At 37.6% G+C, this 17,668-nt stretch overlaps 1 long non-coding RNA gene across 1 annotated transcript; it reads right to left on the bottom strand.

The window, feature by feature from the left end:
• Window positions 1-676: 676 nt before the first annotated feature.
• LOC132344089 (uncharacterized) lies at window positions 677-10,022 on the bottom strand. Its single transcript, XR_009493204.1, has 2 exons — window positions 9,421-10,022; window positions 677-932 (listed from the first exon to the last, which is right to left on the bottom strand). It is a non-coding gene; the product is annotated as an uncharacterized lncRNA (long non-coding RNA).
• Between the last annotated feature and the right edge of the window lie 7,646 nt (window positions 10,023-17,668).

Here is a 17,668-nt window from a genome sequence, read left to right as displayed (position 1 = left end):
CTTACTTCTCCTCAAAAATGTTTTCCTTGGGAACCCTGAACTTCCATGGATCCAAGTACTACATGTTTTTTTCCTAGAACAGAAGTTCTCTAGGAACCACTTGCTCCAGCACATGCCATGTTCTGTTCTCATGGGTCTCAGACTCTTCCAGCTGATGTTTTTTAATCACGCTGCTGTGCATACATATGTCACCTTACATGTCCTAATGGACCCATATCAGATGGACCAAATCAGAATGGTACCTGTGTTAGAGCTTTGAGAAGACACATCCAGAGACTTGTTGTTGTTGTAGTTATGTGTATGTTTTTTTCTTCATTTTAAGAACGTTCAGAAACTGATTTTAAAAGGCCATGTTTTTCTCTAAGTCAATTACTGAACTGTAATCACTTGTAAATTCCATACCCACTGAATACGGAGCAAGCCTTGCCTAAGTTTCCTATTTTTGTTAGGTAGTTTCTGCTAAATGAGTAAATGAAGTGTGAGATATGCTGGTTCCTTGCTTTTTTAAAACCCCTGAGCTGAATTGAGAACTTTGTGAGCAGTGGTGGCTTTTGAGACAGGGCAGCAGTATGTTTGTGGATAGACAAAGATTGCCTGAGTACCTCTGACAGCTTTGAGATCTTGTCCTGTTTAGACTTTAGGCTTATAAAATTTTAATCTTAATTAACACAATATAGGCTGTGACCATTGTTTTATTTATTCTTTGACACCAAAAATTATTTAGAGAATTAGTTGTTAAAAAAGAAAAAAAGCAACCAGGGTATCTGTTGGCTCAGAGGTAAAGAATCAACCTGCAGGAGATGTAGTCAGGAGACAAGGGTTTGTTCCCCACATTGGGAAGATCGCTTGGAGAAAGGAAATGGCAACCAGCTCCATATTCTTGCCTGGATATTCTGAATCTTTGGGGTCACAAAAGAGACACGACTTGACACCTGAATAAAAACAACAAAATCCAGTGTTACAAAAAATATCAACAATAATGCAGACAACTTCTAGTTGACTGAAGTTTTATTAATACAGTTATAACTATTTGATAAAAAGTGTTTTTATTCTTTAAAAACAGCTTTATTGAAGTATAATTATTATGCAAAAACTATAGATATTCAATATGTGCATTTTGATGAATTTGGGCATATGCAGTAACCAGGAATACCTTCAGCCCCAATCAAGGGGACAGAAATATTCAATACCTCTCAAAGTTTTCCTGGTTTCTTTTGGGGTTTTGATCTTCTTTTGCTTTCTGGTTTCTTTCTTTCCTTCTTTATCTTTACTATGGCTTTTAAAAGAGTAAAATAGAGGTGCATTTTGAGTGTGATAAGATTTTTTTCTTAGTAACTTTGATTCTGAGTTATCTACATTTTCATACTTACTAGGAAGTTTTATTTCACCTTGAAAATTAGAATGAGATATAAGTGCAATCTTTTGAATTGTGTTATAATCTTATTTTCTTTTAAAAAATGTATCTAAAGATGTTTTCTCATAATTAACTTATCCAAGTTTGCTGATGAAGTTAAACATTGTTTTTATATTTATTGATTCTTTGCATTTTCCACTGTTCAATTTCACTTTTGCTATTACTTCTAGAGGACTTAAGGTGAGTGGAGGGAGAAGAGAGATGAAAAATAAAATAAGATTTTGAAACATGAGAAGAGGAACAGACTGGGGAGAACAGGAGAGGACTCAATTCAGTTCAGTTCAGTTGCTCAGTCATGTCTGACTCTTTGCAACCCCATGAATCACAACACACCAGGCCTCCTTGTCCATCACCAACTCCCGGAGTTCACTCAAACTCATGTGCATCGAATCAGTGATGCCATCCAGTCATCTCATCCTGTCATCCCCTTCTCCTCCTGCCTTCAATCCATCCCAGCATCAGGGTCTTTTCCAATGAGTCAACTCTTCGCATGAGTTGGCCAAAGTATTGGAGTTTCAGTCTGAGCATCAGTCCTTCCAATGAACACCCAGGACTAATCTCCTTTAAGATGGACTGGTTGGATCTCCTTGCAGTCCAAGGGACTCTCAAGAGTCTTCTCCAACACCACAGTTCAAAAGCATCAATTCTTTGGTGCTTAGCTTTCTTCACAGTCCAACTTTCAAATCCATATATGACCACTGGAAAAACCATAGCCTTGACCAGACGGACCTTTGTTGGCAAAGTATTATCTCTGCTTTTTAATATGCTACCAAGGTTGGTCATAACTTTTCTTCCTAGGAGTAAGCGTCTTTTAATTTCATGGCTGCAGTCACCTGCAGTGATTTTGGAGCCCCAAATAATAAACTCTGACAGTTTCCACTATTTCCCCACCTATTTCCCATGAAGTGATAGGACCAGATGCCATGATCTTAGTTTTCTGAATGTTGAGCTTTAAGCCAACTTCTTCACTCTCCTCTTCCACTTTCATCAAGAGGCTCTTTAGTTCCTCTTCACTTTCTTCCATAAGGGTGGTGTCATCTGCATATCTGAGGTTATTGATATTTCTCCCAGCAATCTTGATTCCAGCTTGTGCTTCCTCCAGTCCAGCGTTTCTCATGATGTACTCTGCATATAAGTTAAATAAACAGAGTGACAATATACAGCCTTGACGTACTCCTTTTCCTATTTGGAACCAGTCTGTTATTCCATGTCCAGTTCTAACTGTTGCTTCCTGACCTGCATATAGCTTTCTCAAGAGGCAAGTCAGGTGGTCTTGTATTTCCATCTCTTTCAGAATTTTCCAGTTTATTGTGATCCACACAGTCAAAGGCTTTGGCATTATCAATAAAGCAGAAATAGATGTTTTTCTGGAACTCTCTTGCTTTTTTGATGATCCAGCTGATGTTAGCAATTTGATCTCTGCTTCCTCTGCCTTTTCTAAAACCAGCTTGAACATCTGGAAGTTCATGGTTCATGTACTGCTGAAGCCTGGCTTGGAGAATTTTGAGCATTACTTTACTAGTGTGTGAGATGAGTGCAATTGTGTGGTAGTTTGAGCATTCTTTGGCATACCTTTCTTTGGGATTGGAATGAAAACTGACCTTTTCCAGTCCTGTGGCCACTGCTGAGTTTTCCAAATTTGCTGGCATCTTGAGTGCAGCACCTTCACAGCATCATCTTTGAGGATTTGAAATAGCTCAACTGAAATTCCATCACCTCCACTAGGTTTGTTCGTAGTGATGCTTTTTAAGGCCCATTTGACTTCACATTCCAGGATGTCTGGCTCTAGGTCAGTGATCACACCATCATGATTATCTTGGTCATGAAGATCTTTTTTGTACAGTTCTTTTGTGTATTCTTGCCACCTCTTCTTGATATCTTCTGCTTCTGTTAGGTCCATACCATTTCTGTCCTTTATCGAGCCCATCTTTGCATGAAATGTTCCCTTGGTATCTCTAATTTTCTTGAAGAGATCTCTAGTCTTTCCCATTCTGTTGTTTTCCTCTATTTCTTTGCATTGATCACTGAGGAAGGCTTTCTTATCTCTCCTTGCTATTCTTGGAACTCTGCATTCAAATTGGAATATCTTTCCTTTTCTCCTTTGCTTTTCGCTTCTCTTCTTTTCACAGCTATTTGTAAGGCCTCTTCAGACAGCCATTTTGCTTTTTTGCATTTCTTTTCCATGAGGATGGTCTTGATCCCTGTCTCCTGTACAATGTCACAAACCTCTGTCCATTGTTCATCAGGCACTTTGTCTATCATATCTAGTCCCTTAAATCTATTTCTCACTTCCACTGTATAATCATAAGGGATTTGATTTAGGTCATACCTGAATGGTCTAGTGGTTTTCCCTACGTTCTTCAATTTCAATCTGAATTTGGCATTAAGGAGTTCATGATCTGAGCCACAGTCAGCTCCCCATCTTGTTTTTGCTGACTCTATAGAACTTCTCCATCTTTGGCTGCAAAGAATATAATTAATCTGATTTCAGTATTGATCATCTGGTGATATCCATGTGTAGAGTCCTCTCTTGTGTTGTTGGAAGAGGGTGTTTGCTATGACCAGTGGCAAAACTCTGTTATCTTTTGTCCTGCTTCTTTCTTTACTCCACGGCAAAATTTGCCTGTTACTCCAGGTGTTTCTTGAGTTCCTACTTTTACATTCCAATCCCCTATGCTTCTTCAGCATTACTGGTTGGGGCATAGACTTGGGTCACTGTGATGTTGAATGGTTTGCCTTGGAAACGAACAGAGATATTCTGTCATTTTTGAGATTGCAGCCAAGTACTGCATTTTGGAATTTTGTTGGCCAAGGTGGCTGTTCCATTTCTTCTAAGGGATTCCTGCCCACAGTCATAGATATAATGGTCATCCGAGTTAAATTCACCCATTCCAGTCCATTTTAGTTCACTGATTTCTAAAGTGTCGACATTCACTCTTGCCATCTCCTGTTTGACCACTTCCAATTTGCCTTGATTGATGGACCAGCATTCTAGGTTCCCATGCAATATTGCTCTTTACAGCATCAGACCTTGCTTCTATCACCAGTAACATCCACTACTGGGTGCTGTTTTTGCTTTGGCTCCATCCCTTCATTCTTTCTGGAGTTATTTTCCACTGATCTCCAGTAGCATATTGGGCACCTACTGACCTGGGGAGTTCCCCTTTCAGTATCCTATCATTTTGCCTTTTCATACTGTTCATGGGGTTCTCAAGGCAAGAATACTGAAGTGGTTTGTCATTCCCTTCTCCAGTGGACTGCATTCTGTCAGACGTCTCCACCATGATACTTCTGTCTTGGGTGGCCCCACACGGCATAGCTTAGTTTCATTGAGTTAGACAAGGCTGTGGTCCGTGTGATCAGACTGGCTAGTTTTCTGTGATTATGGTTTCAGTGTTTCTGCCTTCTGATGCCCTCTCGCAACACCTACCATCTTACTTGGGTTTCTCTTACCTTGGACGTGGGGTGTCTCTTCATGGCTTCTCCAGCACAGCGAAGCCGCTGCTCCTTACTTTGGACAAGGTCGCCCCTCCTGACCTTGAACGTGGAGTAGCTCTTCTCGGCCCTCCTGCGCCCGCGTAGCCGCTGCTCCTCGGACGTGGGGTAGCTCCTCTCAGCCACTCCTGTGCCTTGCAGCCTGGCACTCTTGGTCGCCATTACTGAACTTGGGCATGGGATAGCTCCTCTAGGCCGTGCTTCTGTGCGATCTGTCGCAGCTGCCACACTTCTGTCCTTCTGGAAGAGGACTAGAAACTCTAATTCTCACACCTTCCTGTGAACTAAGCTGACTTCATTGCCCTGGGCTAGATTCCTGCAGCCATGAAATTAAAAGAGACTTGCTCCTTGGAAGAAAAGCTGTGACAAATCTAGACAACATGCTAAAAAGCAGAGACATTACTTTGTCAACAGAAGTCCATCTAGTCAAAGCTATGGTTTTTCCAATAGTCATGTATGGATGTGAGAGTTGGACCATAAAGAAAGTTGAGCACAGAAGAATTGATGTTTTTGAACTGTGGTGTTGGAGAAGACTCTTGAGAGTCCCTTGGACTGCAAGAAGATCCAACCAGTCCATCCTAAAGGAAATCAATCCTGAATATTCATTGGAAGGACTGGTGCTGGAGCTGAAGCTCCAATACCTTGGCCACCTGATGCAAAGAGCTGACTCATTGGAAAAGACCCTGATGCTGGGAAAGATTGAAGGCAGGAGGAGAAGGAGATGACAGAGGATAAGATGATTGGATGGCACCACCAACTTAATGGACATGACTTTGAGAAAGCTCCAGAAGATGGTGAAGGACAGGGAGGCATGGTGAGAGTCCATGAGACCATAAACAGCTGGATACAAATGACTGACCAAGCAGCAACAACAAGGCTAAATCCCATTGCTACCTGCTACTGAGTTATTGTAGGGTAGGTTCATTATTTTAGAAGGCCTCCCTGGTGGCTCAGCAGTAAAGAGTCTGCCTGCAGTGCAGGAGACCCAGGAGACAAAAGTTTGATCCCTGGGTCGGAAAGATTCCCTGGAGCAGGAAATGGCAACCCACTCCAGTATTCTCGCCTGGAAAATCCCATGCTCAGAGGAGCCTGGCAGGCTGTTAGTCCATTAGGTTGTAAAAGAGTCAGACAGGAATGAGCAAGGAAGCAAACATTACTTTGGAGCTTGATTTCTTTCAACTCTGAATTGATTTATTTAGATCAGTATCTCATTCCCCAGTAATCCTTTCTAGAGACTCCAAGGGAGAAAGGGTTATTCTGGATTATGAAGTTTTCACATTTGATCTGGAATGTCAATGAAATGATAACTATATCTCATTTTTACATAAAATATCACTGTAAATATAGTGTTTAATCATTATTGATTACAATTCCTGGAATATAGAATATTGTATTTTACTTTCACACAGCAGTTACAAGCACACTTCATTTTATTGTGTTTCTCTTCATTTTGCTTCAGACCATGTTTTTTTGCAAGTTGAAAGTTTGCGGCAAGCCTGTGTCGAGCAAATTTGTTGATAACCATTTCCTAGAAGCATTATTTTTAAATTAAGATGTGTACTTTTTTGATATAGTACTGTTGCAGACTTAATAGACTACAATATAGTGCAACCATAATTTTATAAGCACTGGGAAGCTAAAAAAATGTATATTACTTGCTTTAGTGTGATATTCACTTTCCTGCAGTAGTCTAAAACATAATCCACAGTATCTTTGAGGTATACCTGTATTCTCTTATTATTTGCAAAGCATCTTTAATTCCAGGTAACAGACATTCAAAAGCAAAAAATACATTTCATCCACAAATATCAAATATTCAGAATTGTCTAAGAGTAGAGACAATATTGGGGCTTCCCCTTGGCTCAGTGGTAAAGGATCCACCTACAATGCAGGAGCCACAGGAGATATGGGTTTGATCCCTGGGTCTGGAAGATCCCCTGCAGGAGGGCATGGCAACCCACACCAGTATTCTTGCCTGGAGAATCCCATGGACAGAGGAGCCTGATGGGCTACAGTCCACAGGGTCGCAAAGAATCACACACAACTGAAGCTACTTAGCATGGCAGGGTACAGAGACAGTATTTCTGGTTCCAAGAATATTCAGATCCCTAGAATGTGATAGACACGTGTAGTATGGATTCTCTAGCTTCCCCTATATTGCCCATAAAATACCAGTCTGTTTTTTTTTAATTCTATTTATTTTATTTATTTCCAGTCTACTTTGAAGAAACATGTTCACCAGCCTTCTAGGTACTAACTCAGTTTTCCTAAGAAAGCTGTAGTGACTACGGACATCATGGTCCATACACTGTAGTGTACATGTAGTGACATCAGTGTAAATTAATGGTAAATCCTTCCACTCTGTGAATAAGACATTCTTTGCATTTTAGCAATTAAAGGCTAACCACCTAAATGCAAGGCAAAAATCCTATTAGTCTAGCATACAATTTGTTTGTAGTAGTTACACAAATTATTTTGAATGGATAACCTGGCTTCCTGAATCAAGTTATCTGTGGATTCTCTCTCAAGTTTATATTCATTCCACAAATAAATTACATTTTGTTGTTAAAAACCTCAGTTGGGGGTTAGAAGGAAATATTGACACATTGCTGTCATTGTTTAGTCCCCAAGTTGTGTCTAACCCTTTAGCGACCCCATGGACTATAGCCCACCAGGCTCCTCTGTCCATGGGATTTCCCAGGCAAGAATACTGTAATAGGTAGCCATTTTCTTATCCAGGCAATCTTCCTGGCCCAGAGATGGAACCCGTGTCTCCTGCATTGCAGGCAGTTTCTTTACCCCTGAGCCACTAGGGAAGTCTATGTTGACACATTGTTTCCTCTCTAATTATATGTGATGATTTCTCCTTTAAAAGCAGTTGACCCTTGAACAACATGGGTGTTAGGGGAATGGACCATCAGCACAGCTGAAATCTGAATGTAACTTTATAGTCAGCCCTGGGTACCTGATTCCTCTATATCTTTGGTTACATATATGCAGACCATGTAGTATTGTGACTTTTACTATTGAAATAAATCCACGTGTAAGTGGACCTGTGTATTTCACACCTGTGTTGTTCAAGGATCAACTCTATAATGTTTTATCTGAAGATGTGTGAGAGAGAACTCCAATCATAAAAATGCCATTTTTGAAATCTAAAGATTTTAGCAAAAAAAAAAAATTGAAATTGGGATTTGAATTTTTGATGACTTTTTTATTAGATGTTCAAGTTTTACAGTTGAAAAATAATATTCAAATTATTTGATTGTTAGAATATAACTATTCAAAGGCATTATTTTAAAAATACTTCTTGGTGGAAGGCATGCTGTTAACCTGTTCTTAACAGCCTCCAATGCTTCAGTAGTTATCTTTTGGCTACTCATTCTGAGACTGAAAATCTACAGAGTTATTTCATTTACTTTTTTATTATACAGTCTCTCAAGCACCCATTTTCAGTGCCTTTTTGTATGTGATATTTTTATCTTTCTTTGTTTAATGAAGTATTTTTACAAGCAGTATTGTGCATTTTAATGACTTAAAAAAAACTATGAAACTTTGCTTTTAATTTGCTATCAAAAATATTCAACTTAGAATTTGCATTTACCAGTTCACTGTGTTGGTAATAATCAGCAGAAAGAAATGGTAAATACGAGGAAATGCATCTTTTATGGTTGGACAGACCCATCAATAGGAACAAAATAAAGCTGCCTCTCTTTTTTTAATAAGCTTGAGAAAGCATCTGTCTTACTATAGACAATATACTTCACCAACCATGGAAGAATTTATTTCCATTGTCACGATTTACTTAGTTGGAAAACAGCTTTTACCAGCTTGCGAGTTACTTATTGTTTTTATTAAAGGAAGCTTTTCTTTATGGAAGGCAATGGACTGCAGTAGATAGTAATTTGATACAGTAGAGATTCTAAAACTAGAGCTTTCTTAACTATTTCTTCAGTGCTTAAATATCATCAACACAAAGTCAGTTAGAACTGATGACATAAAAATAAAAATCCTCTCAATATATGCAGCATGGAAAAAGACTGAGAATTTAAAATCGAGAAATATAACTCTTACCACTGTCAAAGTTGAACAGAAATTGCAGCTAATTGCTTGGTGGAAAGGGAGAAAGAACCTTATTCAGCACATGGCAAAATTAAATTTAAAAGAATACAGTTATACTATGAGAAGAATGTAGCAGATTTAGCTCAGAAGAATTCCTTTAACCTCATATTCAAAAGTAGATATTTCATTGGAACTATTCAAAGGTTATGAGTTCAACAAACTGGGCATTCATATTTCTCATATAATTATATATTTCAACAGACAGTCAAAAGTGATTATCAACATGTATCTATTTCAATGAATGGGTGGGTTACACAGAGAAGATTTGTAGATGTGATATTTATCTACGTTTAGAGAGTGGTCTTTGGATGATTGGACGGGAAAATATGGGAGATATTAAGTGTGTCACTGAGCACAAAGGATTGCTTGAAATATTAAATAACTGTTACCTTTTAGAGGCCTATTGGTAGGAACAAAGAAAGGTAAAGTCTAAGGAAGCAGTAAATAAACATGCCGTAGTCGTGGCTCTGCTGGCCTCTCTAAGGGCACTAGCCGAGTCTGTTTCAGCTCCTCATGCTCTCATTCCCACGGGGCTCAGCTGAGATTCTCACAAAGCAGTACTGAGTTTCCTGGGAGTAGTTAACTGGTGCGTGGCAGCTCTGAGACCCATCTAGGCACCCGACGCCACATGCCCCTACTTTAAGGAGAAGAAAATCTCCTTGATGAAGGGGAAGTTCTTATTTTTGGATATGGTTCTCTGATTCATGATTTTCTCTTGGCAAATCATCTGGGTCTTTGCTTTGAAGTCTGAGAAGTCTTCATATTTCTAAGAAATGACCTGTATGTTGTTACTGTTCAGTTGCTACGTCATGAACTCTTTGTGACTTCATGGACTGCAGCACACCAGGCTCCTCTGTCCACCACTATCTCCCAGAGTTTGCTCAAATTCATATCCATTGAGTCAGTGATGTTACCTAACCATCTCATCCTCTGCTGCCCTCTTCTTTTGCCTTCCCAAGGAGTATTTAAAACTAAATAGCTTTCCCAGGGACTTCTCTTGTGGCTCACTGGTAAAGAATCCGCCTGCCAAAGGAAGAAAGGTGAGTTTGATCCCTGGGTCAGGAAGATCCCCCAGAGAAGGGAATGGCAACCCAGTCTAGTAATTGCCTGGGAAATCCCATGGACAGAGGAGCCTTGTGGCTACAGCCCATGGAGTCGCAAGAGAGTCAGACATGATTTAGGAATGAAAGCAACAAAAAGCTTTCCTAGGTGGTTTCTATCTCACGGAAGTTTGAGGACTCCAAATTGTCTTTCCATTGCAAACTTTCTTGATAATTTTTAGCCCAATTTGTAAAACTCCATATAAACATTGAGGATTTTCTATGTCTGCTTCATGTTATGAGTCATTCCATTAGGCAAAAATCAGACCAATAATTCTTTTGGAAACTGGTCTCATTCTACTTTAGGTGATGTCTCTGGTTTTTGTGGAACAATAGTCTTAATATTCTCAAAAGATTTTCACATAGTTGACAATGTTTACTCCGTGCCATCTTAAATATTTGTGAGGTCTTTTCCTTATTTTTTAATTAATTTTTATCGGAATATAGTTGATATAGAATATTATGTTAGTTTCTGTTGTACAGAAAAGTGGATCAGTTATACATATACATATATCACTCTTTTTAGATTCCTTTTTTTTTTCCATATAGGTCATTACAGAGCATTGAGGAGACTTTCTGTGCTATACAGTATGTTAGCCATACCCTGGATTCCAGAGAAATTACTTCTTATCTTGAAAATTTCTTGCAGCCTGAGGCATCTAGAAATAGGAATAGGGTTATTGTCCAAAACGGCACCCTACATTACCATAGTTTTTACATCATGGTCTTTTATATTCAAGATGAAGAATTAGAGAATGAAAGATTGACATTAGTTTGTTTGATTCAGTCAGTGCCAGAACTGAAATCAGAATCTCAGTGTGTTCAGTTAAATAGCCCACATGATATCCAATAAACCAAGTCGGCAGTTTCCTGATTCAGCCCCATGAACACTTTTTAATTTTATAATGAAAATTTTAATTTTATAGGGAAGCCCTATAATTTTATAAATAGTAATTTAATTTTATAAATAGTAGTAATGGGTAAAAAATATTTGGATGTGTGTAACTGCAGTCTCTTTTCTGAATATTGGGTAAGAACTGTAAGAGTTTGGTGTTGCAAAGTACAGGAGAAAAAAATTACTGTGAAGTACATATTATTAAGAGTAAAGATTAGCTCTCAGTTTGAGTTCCCCAAAATATATGGGGAACTTTGAAATAAATCTTGGATGACTTGAATTATTTATTTTATCTAGACACATTTCAAGATGTTTGCAAACAGATCCTCTCCCTGTTCTCACCTGTCTCAACCCATCCTTGCCCCCTTAAATTTCACAATAAAGTTCACTCAGTGGTAAACAAAACAAAAACAAACCAGTTTTTATTATAATACCTCATTTCTTGTAGGAAGGTCAATGGTAACTGGTTGTCTTCTTAATGAACTGGAATTGTCAAATAAACAAAAAAAAACTTTGTAAGATATCTAGAGAAAAACTACAGGTTATTTATTGGGGAAAATCAAATTTGAATAATAGTAAATTTCTTATTCCCTTGTGGCTCAGCTGGTAAAGAATCCACCTGCAATGCGGGAGACCTGGGTTTGATCCCTGGGTTGGGAAGATCCCCTGGAGAAGGGAAAGGCTACCCACTCCAGCATTCTGGCCTGGAGAATTCCATGGACTTTGCATTTTCAGTTTCACTTTCAAATTTCTTATCAGAAACCATGGAAATCAGAAAGAGTTGGTACAATATTTTTTAACATACTGAAAGAAAACATAAATCCAGAAATGTAAAACCAGTAACAATATTAATTAGGTGTGACAGGTCACTGAAAACATTCTCAGATAAAGAAAAACAAAGTTTGTCACAGGCATACCTATCCTAAAAAATGGCTAAAGGAAGTTCTCTAAAGAGAAAATAAATGATTTAAAAAGGAGACTTTGATACTTCAAAATGAAAGAAAGAACACAGTAAGCAAAAATATGGGCATATATATTCGGCTTTTATTCTCCACTTGAGCATTTAAATTATGTTTGACAGTTGAAGTGAGAATTGTGAAAATGTCTTTAATGGTTTTTAAATATATAGAGGAAAATTTTAAAGCAATTATATTGTAGATGAAAGAAGTTTAACAGGACATGCAATGGCTCCATTTCGTTCAAACTAGTGAACTGTGGACAGCTGAGGACTGAGATAAGTTATGTGCGTATAATGTAATGCTTAGAGCAAAGAGTTAAAGGGTTATGCAAAGAATTACAGTCAAACACACTACAGATAAATAAATATAAGATCTTTACACATTCGAGGAAAATAGAAAGGCAAGAAAAATAAATGAAAGAGAAAGAGACGACCAATAGAAAATTTAAAATGTCAGACTTAAGCTCTAACAAATCGATAATTACATTATTACCAAGACAGTGGTTGACAGAGTAGATTAGTCAACATGCTTCCATTATGTTCTGTGTACAAAAAAAAAAAAAAAACTCATTTCAATTATAATGATGTATACAGGTTTAAAGTAAAAGGATGGAAAAAGATATATTGTAAAAATTTTAATAAAAGAAAAACAGGCATGGCTGTGTTAATATTAAATAAGTCACAATTTAATTAATATTACATAGACTTCCCAGCAAAGAAATTTACCAGAATAAGTGAGGATCTTTATATGATGATAAAGCATTAATACAATAAAAGGACATTTAAAATATTTTCAGGAATAGTTTCATATCCAAAGATACTAAAGTATAAAGGGCCATGAAAGATGAAGGCAAACATTTTTAACCATTATCTGCAAAAAGGATTAACTTTTGACAGTGAAAAACCATTACAAATTGGTGAATGAAAAACACTGAAGTCATGAATAGCTACTTGGACATAGGTTGCAAGCGGATAATTTTCTCTAGATCAGAATCTAATGACCAGCATAAATACATAAAAATGTTCAACCTCACAAAAGTAATTAAATAAATGCAAATTAAAAGAAAATGTAATTTGTTAAGCTAATGAAATAAAGGATGATTAGTAAGTTGAAAATCCACAGACATGTTGTAAAAACATATTTATTATTGTCATAATAACATAATAAACATATTTATTTATCCGATGAAATAGACATACAAATGCCTGTGATAAATTTATAACAACCTCATCCTTAAAATGAATTTGACAATCTTTATAAAAAGCCCACAAATACCCGTACCCTTTAACATAATAAGTGTTCTTCCAGGAATCTTAATGAAATAACCTAACTGTGGCAGATATTTGGAAGTAAACATATTAATCACAGTGCTATTTATAATAATAATAATAGCTAATCTGTATTGAGTGTTTAATATGGGCAAGATCTTATTATAAAATATTCATATATTTGTGGTAAAGACAGTTAATGCTCATCAAATATTTCAAGTGCCTCCCAATGTTTTCTAGCCTTCATACCACTTAAGTTGAAACCTTGTGACTATTTTGGTCAATAGACTGCCCTGGTCTGAAGTATGCTAATTCTGGGCTGAAGCAGTTATGAACCAGTGTACTCTGTCCACCCTCTGGGTTCTCTGCTTAGAGGACCTGGAAGCCATGTGAACAGATGCTTGTGATAGCATAGAAGCATTTCTAGAGGAAGACAGTCTTGTTTCTTGAGTTAAGCAAGTAGAAGCAATTTCCAGCGATCCATGTCAGGCTTGATCTGAGCAAGAAACATGTTTTCCTGCTAAGTCACTGTACTTTGGCTTGGTAGGTTTTTCCACAGTAATCTTGACTGACTAATAAAGTACGCTGACACATACAATCCATTAGAAAACCCTAACAGGTAGATAAAATCATTTCTTCATGTTATATTTTAGGAAATTAAGATAGAGTGTGGTTAAGAAAATATTATCAACGTGAAACATATTGAGACTGTAAATGCTTCCTGGTCTACTTTTGCTGTTTATTATGACTGCTGATTTTTGCTCATGGAACTTCATTCCAAATGTGATTTGTATTTTTTTTAATGTGTAGCTTAAGTTTTACATAATACACAGCTATTGTTACCATTTTTCTCTATGAGAATCCCTCCTCCCTTTTATTGGAGCAAGTTATATCCAAGGAACTGGCTTTAAAGACCATCTTTTTAATGATTTAAACTACTACTATGGAAATCAAAGTTCCAGACCTTGTAAAAAAAAATGTATACTAATTTATATTTAAATTCCACTTACTACAAATACCTAGAAAAGAAAGATAGTATAGAGTAGGCATTGTTTTGAATGTATACCTGAGCTTCCGAGTAAGGAAAATCATCAAATACTGGAAATAAGGAGGAAAGTGTTAATCAACAAACTGTAGTCATTAACAGATCCGATCTCTGCTGTGTAGATGTGACCGGTCACCAGGGGGTCTTTGGGGTTAGGGCCCACACAGGAGGAGCGGTGAGAACCCCGTCACCCTCGAGGGGAGTGAGATGAGAGATGCCTCAAGAGTTGAAATCTTAAAGGAGGAAATCTCACTGCACCGGGGGTGAGGGGGGAATAAATCATCTTTTGGCACAGAAAGGATAAATGTCTTTCTCTGCCTCAAATCTGACCAACCAAAAAGTTTCTCGTAAATATACAAACGCTTAAACATGCACTTCACATGGAAATTGGTTAGAAATTTATACCACATTCATTTGTGTGCTGAAAAATCTCAAGGTGCAAAAGTTACACAACTTAAAGCAGGTTGATGGAACTTCTGCAGCTACTGAGAAACAAAGGCAAACTGCTCAGGAGAAATGCACCCACCAAGCAGGAGAGGAGAGAAAAACTGCAACAATTACTGTGCATTATGCAGATTTCAGGCCACACATAAAAAAATTACAAATCATATGCCGGAATGAACTTCCAGGAGCAAGAATCATAAGGCATAATAAGCAGCACAATTAGACCAAGAAGCACTTAGGACCATAGTATGTTTTACATTTTTATGAAATTTAAGGTCAAGACACTAGGAAAAAAGAACAGGCGGCTTTGAACAATGGAATAAATTGCATAAATAGAATAAAATAGCCACTGAAGCAAAAAAGGAAAAATAAATGAACTAAGTTGCAGATGAGACACATTTAATGAGAAAAATAGTGAATGTGGAGAAAGAGAGAGGGCGTAGCTAAAAATGAGATGTGTAGGAAAAGAAGATAGTTCAGTGCAGCAGTCTTCTCTTGTCCGTGGTCTCCCCTGCCTACAACTTCACTTTCTGCAATTTCAGGAGTCTGTGGTCAATTGCAGTCTGAAAATACTAAATGGAAAATTATGAAAGTAGACAATTCATACACTGTACACTTTTCTGCATCGTGTAATGGAATTCTGTGCATTTTCTTCCATCCTGTCAGAGGTCTGAATTATCCCTTTGCCCAGCATATCGTGTGCTTTGGTCACTTGGTAGTGTCCGGGTTATCTGATCACTCTGAAGGTGTCACAGTGCTCATGTCCAAATGACCCTTATGTTACTTGATAGTGGCCCCAAAGCATCAGAAGGGTGATGCTCCCAATTCAGACATGCCACAGAGAACCCATAAAGTGCTTCCTTTTACTAAAAAGGTTCAAGTTCTCTACTTAACGAGGAAAGAAAAGAAATGGTAGGCTGAGGTTGCTGAGATCTACAGTAAGGATGAATCTTCTATTCGAGAAATGGTGAAGAAAGAAAAAGAAATCTGTGCCAGTTTTACTGTTGCACCACAGTGTGGTCTGATAAGTACTTTGTTAAGGTGGAAAAGGCATTAAATTTGTACAATAAGATATTTTGAGAGAGAGAGACCACATTCACAAAACTTTTATATTAGTATATTGTTATAAGTGTTCTATTTTGTTATTATTCTTATTATCTTACTGTACCCATTAATAATTTATGGGTACAGTAATAATTTATGAACTTTATCATAGGTATATATGAATGTATAGGGAAATATTAGATATATACACACACACATTTATTTTATTATATATATTTAATTCCTTGGTGACTCAGATGGTAAAGAATCATGCAGTTCAAGAGACCTGGGTTTAATCCCTGGGTTGGGAAGATCTCCTTGAGAAGGGAATGGCTACCCACTCCAATATTCTTGCCTGGAGATTTCCTTGGACAGAGGAGTCTGGCAAGCTACAGTCCATGGAAGTCTGACAAAGAGCCGGGCACAAATGAGCAACTAACACACACACACATACACACACACACACACACACATATCCAGTCTCAGGCGTTCTTGCTTTGGTACTATCCATGGCTTCCACCATCCAATGGGGGTCTTGGAAGGTGTCCCCTGAGAATAAGAGGGAACTACCGTATGTCTTACTGGATTTTCAGACATACTGACAAAAAAATTGAACAAAAATATTTCATAGACTGGTTGCTTTATATTTGGTATATAGAAACAAATAATTTCTGAGATTCAAATAAGCTCAATATAACTTTAACAAGAAAAAAAAAAGCATAAAAACCTAGGTAAAACATACTAACATAAAATAGCAAAGACAAATTAAGTTTAAAAATAATATAATTGCACTGACAACAGACTTCTTTCTTATTAAGGCATGCCTTGGAAATTCTGAGGTAAACCATTATTTAATATAGAATTCTATAAACCTGTAAAAAATATAATTCAAGTGAAAGAATTAAAACAAGGAAAAAGAAAAGACTTAAAGAATTTGCTTTTAACAGAACCTCATCAAAGCACATTAAATTAAAATGCATTTTAGAAGCAGAGAAACTGAACCCAGAAAAAAAAAGATTGAGTTCAAGAAGTAGCTATGAATAAAGATTGTGATACATTTGCAGGCAGAGATCAAATTACCAATCTTTGGATCATGGAGAAAGCAAGGGAGTTTCAGAAAAACATCTACTTCTGTTTCATTGACCACACAAAAGCCTTTGACTATGTGGATTCCAAAAAACTGGAAAATTTTTAGAGATAGGAGTACAAGACCACCTTACTTCTCTGATGAGAAACATGCATGCAATCAAGAAACAACAGAACAGGGCATTGAACAACTGATGGTTCAAAATTAAAGCAATTGCCTGCAATGCAGGAGACCCGAGTTCGATCCCTGGGTTGGGAAGAACACCTGGAGAAGGAAATGGCAACCCACTCCAGTATTCTTGTCTGGAGAATCCCATGGACAGAGGAGCCTGGTGGGCTACAGTCCACGGGATCTCAATGAGTGGGACACGACTGAGAGGCTTCACTTTCACTTTCAGGCCAAAGCTGTATAGTGTCACCCTGCTTATTTAACTTATATGCAGAGTACATCATGTGAAATGCCAGGCTGGATGAATCACAAGCTGGAATCAATATTGCTGGGAGAAGTATTGACAACCTCAGATATGCAGATGATACTACTCTAATGGCAGAAAGTGAAGAGAAACTAGAGGGTCTCTTGGTGGGGGTGACAGAAGAGAGTGAAAAAAGCTGGCTTGAAACTCAGCATTCAAAAAACTAAGATCATGGCATCTAGTCCTATCGCTTGATGGCAAACAGAAGGCAAAAAAGTGGAAGCAGTGACAGATTTTATTTTCATGGGCTCCAGAATCACTGCAGATGGTGACTGCAGCCATGAAATTAAAAGGCATCTGCTCTTGGAAGGAAAGCTATGACA

This window comes from Bos taurus, chromosome 27, assembly GCF_002263795.3.
Source record: "Bos taurus isolate L1 Dominette 01449 registration number 42190680 breed Hereford chromosome 27, ARS-UCD2.0, whole genome shotgun sequence".
NCBI classification, from domain to species: domain Eukaryota; kingdom Metazoa; phylum Chordata; class Mammalia; order Artiodactyla; family Bovidae; genus Bos; species Bos taurus.
The sequence above is the reverse complement of the archived record's forward strand: the minus strand, read 5'-3'. Positions and strand labels throughout refer to the sequence as shown.